Genomic DNA, 8,990 nt, shown 5'->3' with positions numbered 1-8,990 from the left:
AATTCTTTCTGCAATGAGAGGAGAGCCTACTCTCCTGTAACACGGGGTCCAGCTGTAACAGCCCAAAATACCTGCAGACATCGCCAAATGTCCCCTGCTGGGCAAAACCACCCCCTGTTGAGAAGCTGAGAAGCAGTAAGGGAGAGGGTACCTGGAAAGCCCTCACAGAAAGAAGCCGTGCAAATAAAATAGCAGTTGAGGCAAACCTTGTTTGTTTGATGCTTTAAATTCCTATTTCTTTCTTTCTCTTCTGTAGAGAGAAGTCTGTGCCTTTATTGGCCAGCCCGCTACTTAAGGGGAACGCAGCCAGAGGAGTGCGTGGCCCCCATGCCTGGCCGGCCGTGCTACAGGCTTATAGGTGATGAGAACCCGCCTAGGTAGTGGCCAGTCATCTCAGGGTTGGTTTTCACCTGGCTGAAGGTCTTGCCGTTGTAGACGCCCTCCAGGCTGCCCACCATCTTGGGCAGGACGATCACGCCCTGCTGCACGTCTCCACCACCTCAAGCTCCTCCGTGGGAGGCACCGCCTTCTTGGCCTCGCGCAGGCGCTTCAGCAGCCACTCGACGGCTGCTTCCTCCGCAGGACGTAGTGCAGCCGCCGCCGCTGCCCCGGGCTGTACGGCTGCGTCAGCTGCTCGCAGGCCATGTCCAGTAGCTGGTCGCGGTCCACGCGGCCACAGGTGAACTTGCGGAAGGTCCACTTCGTCTGCTCTACCTCCGTCACCTTGTTGGCACTTCCTAAATTCCAGTATCATCACTTAACACAACTTATAAGGAAACCGTATTTCCCAGGCCAAAATTCAGGACATATGACTTAACAGAGTCTTAAAACAAAACACATCTATGGACGTATTTATTTGCCAGCGCTCTACAGTTTAAGTCACGCTTGTATAGGTTTTTTTCCCTCCTCTCTTACCCCTTTTATCCTTTACGGGCATTTCCTTTAACAAATCTCTTGCATGTCTAATCCTGTCTTGGCTCCTGCTTCTAGGGGGACTTGACCTGGTTCAATGACTCAAAAAAAAAAAAAAAAGGTATTGGTGAAGGAAGAAACCTATGGCCATCGAGGGTGCCGCTCAGATGGCTCTAACAGAACCTGCCGCCAAGAGCAGGAGCTGACTGACAACCTTGGCTGCTACCCGGGGTTACAGGGGCCAGTCTTTCCCTGGCTGCCTCTGGGCAGTGACTGAGCTCGGCAGGGGCACCAGCACGGAACCATTCCCGCCAGAGAGGTGACCCCTCTAAGGGGCAAGTTTAGCCTGGGGACTCCCCAGAGGCCTGGCCACGATTTTCGCAGAACTGTGCTGTGGTCTGAGGTTCTTCCTTCCCAGTCCTTCTTCACCCCTCTCTTTACACAGGGTCAGATCTGTACTGCAGAGGGCTCTCTTTGCAGACTGCTGCTCTTGAGCCTTCACGGGTGTTTCCCCCAATCGATCTCTTAAACTTCAAATCCCATTTTCCTGTTTGCTTCTCAGAGGATCTGACATGTAATGGATTCCCCTCACTAAAAAAAAAAAAAAATTATATAGAACAATGTAATATGTAGCCAAACTGTATCTGAGGTAATCGAATAGTTATATTACTTAAAATCAGGATGTACCAGAAAATTGGGATGTACAATCAGCCTGTCTATGTTTCCTAGAAGAGTGGATTTTATTTCTTTTTTTAATTAATTTTTAATTGGAATATAGTTGATTTACAATGTGTGTTAGTTTCTGCTGTACAGCAAAGTGAGTCAGTTATACATACACATGTATCCACTCTTTCTAAGTGAGGATTTCTGTACTAAGAACGGCCACTTCTTATTGCCTTCCCCAGCCCACTACCTGGAACTTCCTCCAATAATTCATGGGACGCCTGCACACCAATGTTACCCTAATTCCTTCCCCTGCCCCCTCAACATGGCTTTGGAATATCATTCTATCCAGGTAGAGGAATGGAACCCTGGATCCATTCAGGTGACAAAGATATGAATCCTCTAAGCTAAGATACTATTTCCCCCCCCACCCCCAAGGAAATCCCTCTCCTCCTTCTTGTCCATCCCTCCTCCTCTTCCTCTTCAAATGTGAGGACCTCTATCCCACCATGAAGATATGAGACTAGGATATAAAGAAGGTTGGAACTTGAGGATCAAGGCTTGGCCTTTGTAATGACAAAGAGAAAAATAGTCCCTACCATCAGGCACTCAGAGCTAGGCTGCAACATTCTGCTGTAGAACAGAGCCAGTCTCACAGATCACCAGCCTCAGACAAGGCTGACAAAACACCATTCTGTAGTCACGTCTGAGCACAGACAAATACAAAGCCACTCTGCAAACCACAGAAATCACCCAGCCCCAGCTAACACAAATGACAGCTGTCCCTTCACCAACCACGGCTTTAACCCTGCTGCCTTTGTCTCACCTTCTATATAAAAACTGAAATTCCTGAGCATAGAATCGATCCTGCTTCCTGATAGCATCCAATCCAGAGCAAACCCCTGCTTCCTTAAAACTTCCCCCACATCACTTAACACAAGCACAAGTTCTATTCCAAGTCCCTTGTGCTAAGAGGCCCCATGACTCCTCATCTATGCATGTACACAGCCTCCTTCCCTGAAACAAATCAGTAAATCCAACTTTGTTCTTAGTGGTCTTCGGCTACAGGGCATAGACTGGTGGTCCACGGGTGCTGGATCCAGCCTATGAAAGAAAAAGAGAAGAAATGAAAGTCAAGACGATGATGAGAAAAAAGGTCTCAGTACAAAGAGTCGAGGTGTAGATGAATCTCCCGACTAGGGTTCCAATTCTAACTCAACTTGCTCTGTGCCCTTGAACAAATCATACACAAGTGAAAATACATTGAACCTTCACAGGGCTGCAAAGTTAAGTCTGATGTCTGAGCAGTCATCAGTTTAGAAACGCACAGGACACCTGTGAGAATGGCTATCATCAAAAAGAATACAGGGCTTCCCTGGTGGCGCAGTGGTTGAGAATCCGCCTGCCAATGCAGGGGACACGGGTTCGTGCCCCGGTCCGGGAAGATCCCACATGCCGTGGAGCTGCTGGGCCCGTGAGCCGTGGCCACTGAGCCTGTGCGTCCGGAGCGTGTGCTCCATAACGGGAGAGGCCACAACAGTGAGAGCCCCGCATAGCACAAAAAAAAAAAAAAAAAAAAAAAAAAGAATACAAATAACAAATGTCAGCAAGGATGTGGAGAAAGGGAACACTCGTGCACTGCTGGTGGGAATGTAAATTGATGTAGCCACTGTGGAAAACAGTATGGAGGTTTTGCAAAAAACTAAAAATAGAACTATTTTATGACCCTGCAATTCCATTCCTGGGTATATATCAAGGAAAAATGAAAACACTAATTTGAAAAGATACATGCACCCCAACGTTCACAGCAGTATTATTTACAATTGCCAAGATATGGAAGTAACCTAAGTGTCCATCAACAGATGAATGGATAAAGAAGATGTGGTATATAAATGCAATGGAATACTACTCAGCTATCAAGAAAGAAATTTTGCCATTTGCAGCAACATGGATGGACCTGGAAGGTATTATGCTAAATGAAATAAGTCAGAGAAAGACAAATACTAGACAAATACAAAGAAAAATGATATCACTTATATATGGAATCTAAAAAAATACAACAAACGAATATAACAGATTCTATCCCTGGTCGGGAGACTAAAATCCCACAAGCCACATGGTGCAGACAAAAAAAAAAAAAAAAAAAAAGAATAAGCCGACTCACAGATATAGAGTACAAACCAGTGGTTACCAGTGGGGAGAGGGGAAATATAGGGGTAGGAGAGAAAGAGGTACCAACTATTCGGTGTAAAATAAGCTACAAGGATATATTGTACAACACGGGGGATATAGCCAATATTTTATGATAATTATAAATGGAGTATAACCTTTAAAAATTGTGAATCACTCTATTGTATGCCTATAACATATAAATTTGTATATCAACTATACTTCAATAAAAAAATAAATTTAAAAAAAGAAAGAAAGAAACGCACATGACTTTCAGGAGCAAAAACAGACCAATAATGATCGTCGCCTTCCAGAGACTTAGAAGGCCAAAGTTAACGGCTCAACTTTTAACTTGTGGGCCGAAGTAGAGGGCACCGGTTAGGAAAATTCATGCTTCTAGGAGGGACCAGACTAAAGGAACTGTGATCTCAAAGAGAAGAAATCGAAAGGTGGGCAGAAGGTTTTCTATGCATCCTACCTGAGCCAAGTCAGCTTGAGCTGTGGGGAGGCTGCCTGTGTTGAATGGTGCCACCAGCCGGATGGCCTTTAAGCCACCTGTCCTACCACACGGCTGCCACTTTTAGCTATGTGCTTTACCTGGGGGACGATCTGGGCCCCAGGTGGGGAAATGCAAGCTCCAAAGGCAAAGGGGGGCCCTAAGAGAGATGGAGCAAACTTTCTTGCCCTCAGTGGTGAAAATGTTAACCAGAAACGCCCTTGGCACAGTCTCACGGATGACCTGCCTATGCCCTCGACTGGGGATCCTGCAGTTTCCTTACTCACATGCTGGTGGCCCTAAACCTGCTTTTCACGGCCTTCTGTGCCCTGATGAGGGCCCAAGTTTCGTCACCCGTACCCGGAAGCTATGGGGAAGGTTCCTTGCAGGCCGGTGAGGCGGAGCTCTTGGCCTCCTCCGTGCTGTTCCCCCCTGCACAGAGTGCGGTTCCTGGTTCTCAGCTGGCTCACTGGGTCTCAGGTTACCAGCAGGCCCCCCCACCCCCCGCCACCCCGCCCAACACCTCGCCTCGTCCTTGCCCTCCCCTCCCCCTACCTCGCTCAGGGCCTCCTCCTTCTCTGGACCTCGGGCTCCCTCAACTCTCCTCTGGGCCTCAAGGGTCTTTCTCACCCTCTGGGCCCCTCAGGCCTAGGTATTTTTTGCCCTAATTGTCCTCACCTGGTCCGCTTTAAACAGTTTAAAATCATGGCTTAGAAGCGGGAAGGGAGGACGGGAGGACAGGGCAGTTGGTTTACAAATGTGCCTCAAGATGGGCCTCATCCTCTCCTGGGATATGGGTTGGAAGGAAGGCAGGGGATGAGTGTGGCCTCAGGCCCTTGCCTCACAGCTCCAGGATGAGAGCTTGCTCTTCAACTAGAAAGATCTGGAAGGATTAGGACCTGAAGTAACCTAGGATCCTTGGGTGGGGAGTTTTGTTGTTGCTGTCATTTTGGGGGCAGGCCTTGAACACCTTAGGGAGGAAGGGGCCCCCTGAGCACAAACAGTCTTTTATTTAATGGTCCCCTTGTGACAAGAGCCCTTTCACAGGAATTTGCTGGAAGAATTTGACCAACTGAGGAGACAAAGCTCATTGATTCCCTTCCTCTGTCCTCATGTCATCCGTTATTTAGCATCTTAGGGCGGCTGTTCAGAGAGGAGGACAGTGTTTGCTCCGCAGAAGCTCATCCCTAGCAGAGCCATGATCTTCAAAACCCTCTTTCTAATTTTCTGGCCTCAAAGAACTTGGGAAAGGGGACCTGGAAAATGGCAATTCAGAAACTTGAGATGAGACCAAAGCATCATACAAGAGCCCACCCTTCTCTACCCCAAACTCTGGGTATGGTGAGTTGGATCCAGGAAGCCCTAAGGTGCCACCCTCCCCAACCGAGCCTGTTTGGTTCCTTTTATTCCTCGGTAGCCTGAATATGTTTTTCATCTCTCCTTCAGGCAAGAAAATATTAGGTTGCTGTTCCTGAGGAAACAATAGTCCTCTGTGCAGAGGTTTGGAATCGAGGGTAAATCTTGAGATGACCTATGTCTTACAAGTGCAGAGTCTATTACCTTCTAGCTGCTCCAGCCCTAAGCGTTCCTGAGGGCCACGATAGAGTGCACGGTTTTCTTTTTCATTATCCAAAATGAAGGTTATGGGTTAAAGAATATTGCTGAGAAATCATCACAATATGTTTTAATTAGTTTACAGATTAATGTAGCTTGTTTGCTAAATACTTGCAATCTGGTCTGTTGCCTTGGGAGCAAGGCTAGAAACAAAAGGTCAGAATTGGGAAAATTGAATGAAAATTGGTGAAGAACTCATCACATTTTATGACCGCCTCTCCAGCCAAGCCCCACATTCATTCCTCTTTCAGTTTAGAAGTGTCTTAACAACTCAAGAAAGGATCTAATGGAATCGAGATAACCAGCACCTCGTTTGGTGCCATGCTTTTTGAATGAATGAGCAAATGTTGCCATGGAAGTTTTGTAATCTCTTCCCCTCCCCCACCCCGTGTCCCAACCCTCCCTCATAGCACTTTACCTGGCAGCTTCTCCACCAGCACTCAGCCTTAGCACACTGTCTTACACATAGTAGGTATTTAATGAGTACATTGAAATAACTGGATTGAACTGGATACACAGCAGAACGAATACCACACAGTTGAGTGCTACCCACACTGAAATTCTTCATGCAGATCAAAGCAGAGTTGATGCCATGTTCAATTATTGCTCAACTCTTGGCAAGGATCTGAAGACAAATAGAAACATCTTGATCTATTTGTGCAAGAAGTCTGCTTGCGGCATCTGTAGCAAGTGTAGATTCTCATCTTAAAAACTGATGTCCCTGACCTGGAGAAAATAGATTAATTTTTTTTAACACCAAAGACAAAGGCTTTATTATCTCAAAAGGAGCTTGTTACCCATGTTATTTAAGGAAAATATAATTGAAAATACTTCATCCTGGATATAGTGGACTGATTTGACACTAGACATTTTTTAAAAGGTATAAGGGGTTTTTATCTTCATTATTGGAAGTACCTATGTTACCACTATTTCTCAAAGAGACTGTTATTTGCAGAAATATCACCGGGTTGCTTTTCAAGAGGAAGTGAGGAAGATTTAAATCCTGATTGGAAAGGATCACCTCTGAAGAACACATTTCCCAATTATCCTTCCATCAGCTGGCTCACTGGGTCTCAGGATACCAGCAGGGGCCTCCTGGGTGGTGCCAGCAACCAGTGATGGGGTTGGATGGGGGTGGCCTTGGGAGGAGGTTGGAGGGCAGGTTCACCCCCAACCGCCCAGGTGGAAGGTGGGGAAAGTGCTCAGCCTGCAGACAGCTCTGGTGACACTGCAGTTGGCAGGCCGCCAAGCAATTAGTGTCTCTTGAAAAGAAAGGGACCTACAACGGACTTGGCCCCTGCTGGTATCCTGAGACCCAGTGAGCCAGCCCAGGGTCCAAAGTACACACTGGATCCAAGTCTGAGGCAGAATGGCTCTTTCACTCCCACAGGGCTAGGGACTTGGATTTTGGCTAAAAATATTTTTTTCCTTTCGAAAGACTAAGCATCACAAAATGATTTTCTCTCCCTGAACTCCAAGGAGCCACCCAACCCCCTCCCAACCCTAGTTCCTGGGCTTAAGAGCTGAGTGGATTCTAGTCCCTCCGGCCTGGATCCTGGAGAGGGCAGATCTGAACATCCTGGGCAATGAAGGGGCTGAAGTCACTTCACCAGCTGATGCCAGGACTCCTCTTTCCAGATGGGCGAGGGGGAAGTTCCACACCTCCTCTCCCAGGACTGGTTGTCAGTCTCCGGAGGACTTCTTGGCCTGGGAGTATCAGCATTGACGAAGGGAGTCCCCGAGGTGCTGTGGAAGAGCCTTCCAGGGTGTTTGAGCAGCTACCACACCTTCCAGTCTTTTCCAGCCTTTAGCCTCTCTGGGAGTAACCTGGGATCTCTGACCAGAGGGGCGTGAAATCTGGCCAAACTGGTCCTACCACCGGGGGGGTGGGGAGGGGAGAAGGGAGGCTTAAAATCTCTGAAAAACTGCACACACAGGAGGCTGACAAGAGTGAAACCACCAAAGAATCTTGAGTTTTGACAAGTTTTTAAAAAGTTTTTGTTTTCATTTTCTTTAAAATAAGGTACATTTGCATGGTTCAAATTCAAAAGCTACAAAAGGTTATATGGGGAGGAAAAGTTTCCCGGTCACAGTTTCCTTCCATGAAGGCAAACACTGTCCACAGTTTCTGTTTAACAAGCTTTTTTTCAAACTTCTGTTTGAAACTTTTCGAATGCTTAGAGGCTATTTAGAGGCACTGACTTAGCTCTACATTGGAGAAGTGATGAGTTTCTGACCATCTTTAAAGGAGTGGTATTGTTTGCCCAGTCTCTAGTCATTGAGGAAAGGTGTCCTTTGCAGGTAGGGGTGGAGCAGGGAGAAAAGACTGGACCGTTGCTATGGTTACTTCAGGCGATAGGGAATGCTGCACCCCTCACATGTGTTTGTTGGGGTCCGTCTCTGATCTGGGCGCCTGGTCAGGCAGGTCCAAACACCCAGGGCTGCCTCAGACACAGGCAGCCAAATATCTTAACATACTGCAATAATGTTAGAAAATGAAACCCCGCAGTTCCCAGTTCCTTGGCTGTGGAGCCCACACGGCTCATGCTGTGATGTTTCTCCCAGGAACACCTCTTTCTAGGGCTGCACAAATGCTGTAGGATCATATGCCAGCTTGCTGGAGCTGACAGCTAAATGAGTTTGGAGAGAACGAGGTGTACAGCATCTTTGAATTTGACACAATTAGCTAGAGAACTGTCAGCTCACAGGAAAAGACAACCAGCTTGCTGGAGATGAGTCCAAGCCAGATGAGCAGAATATGGGTGATATTTTTTTTCTCTTCAATGCAGATGTAATGAAGAGTGGCTACTAAATCCAGACATTGTCATATACATCATCTCTCCCCACCCTGGCAATCACCTTTGTTAAATAGGTATTAGGATTCACACTTCACAGTTGAGGAAATTCTGGTTCAGAGAAGTTAGGTTGCCTGTTAGGGTACACAGGTGGTGCTTCACAGCTGCCTCTTAGTAATTCTGAGGTCTCGTCAGTCTGGGGATAAATGTTACTACTCATGCTGCACTTATGTAAATGATTAGGCCAAATTTAATGAGACTATATTTTTCAAACAAAATATTCTTTATCTTTGATAGAAATGGGGATAATTATAGAGAAATTCTATGTGTCAATAGAAAAA

General features: G+C 46.7%; 1 pseudogene; it reads right to left on the bottom strand.

Annotated features, from left to right (window-relative positions):
* Nucleotides 1–287: 287 nt before the first annotated feature.
* LOC102994636 (40S ribosomal protein S15-like) lies at nt 288–937 on the bottom strand (annotated as a pseudogene).
* Nucleotides 938–8,990: the final 8,053 nt, after the last annotated feature.

The sequence above is a fragment of the Physeter macrocephalus genome, chromosome 18 (assembly GCF_002837175.3).
Source record: "Physeter macrocephalus isolate SW-GA chromosome 18, ASM283717v5, whole genome shotgun sequence".
Classification (NCBI taxonomy): domain Eukaryota; kingdom Metazoa; phylum Chordata; class Mammalia; order Artiodactyla; family Physeteridae; genus Physeter; species Physeter macrocephalus.
The sequence above is the reverse complement of the archived record's forward strand: the minus strand, read 5'-3'. Positions and strand labels throughout refer to the sequence as shown.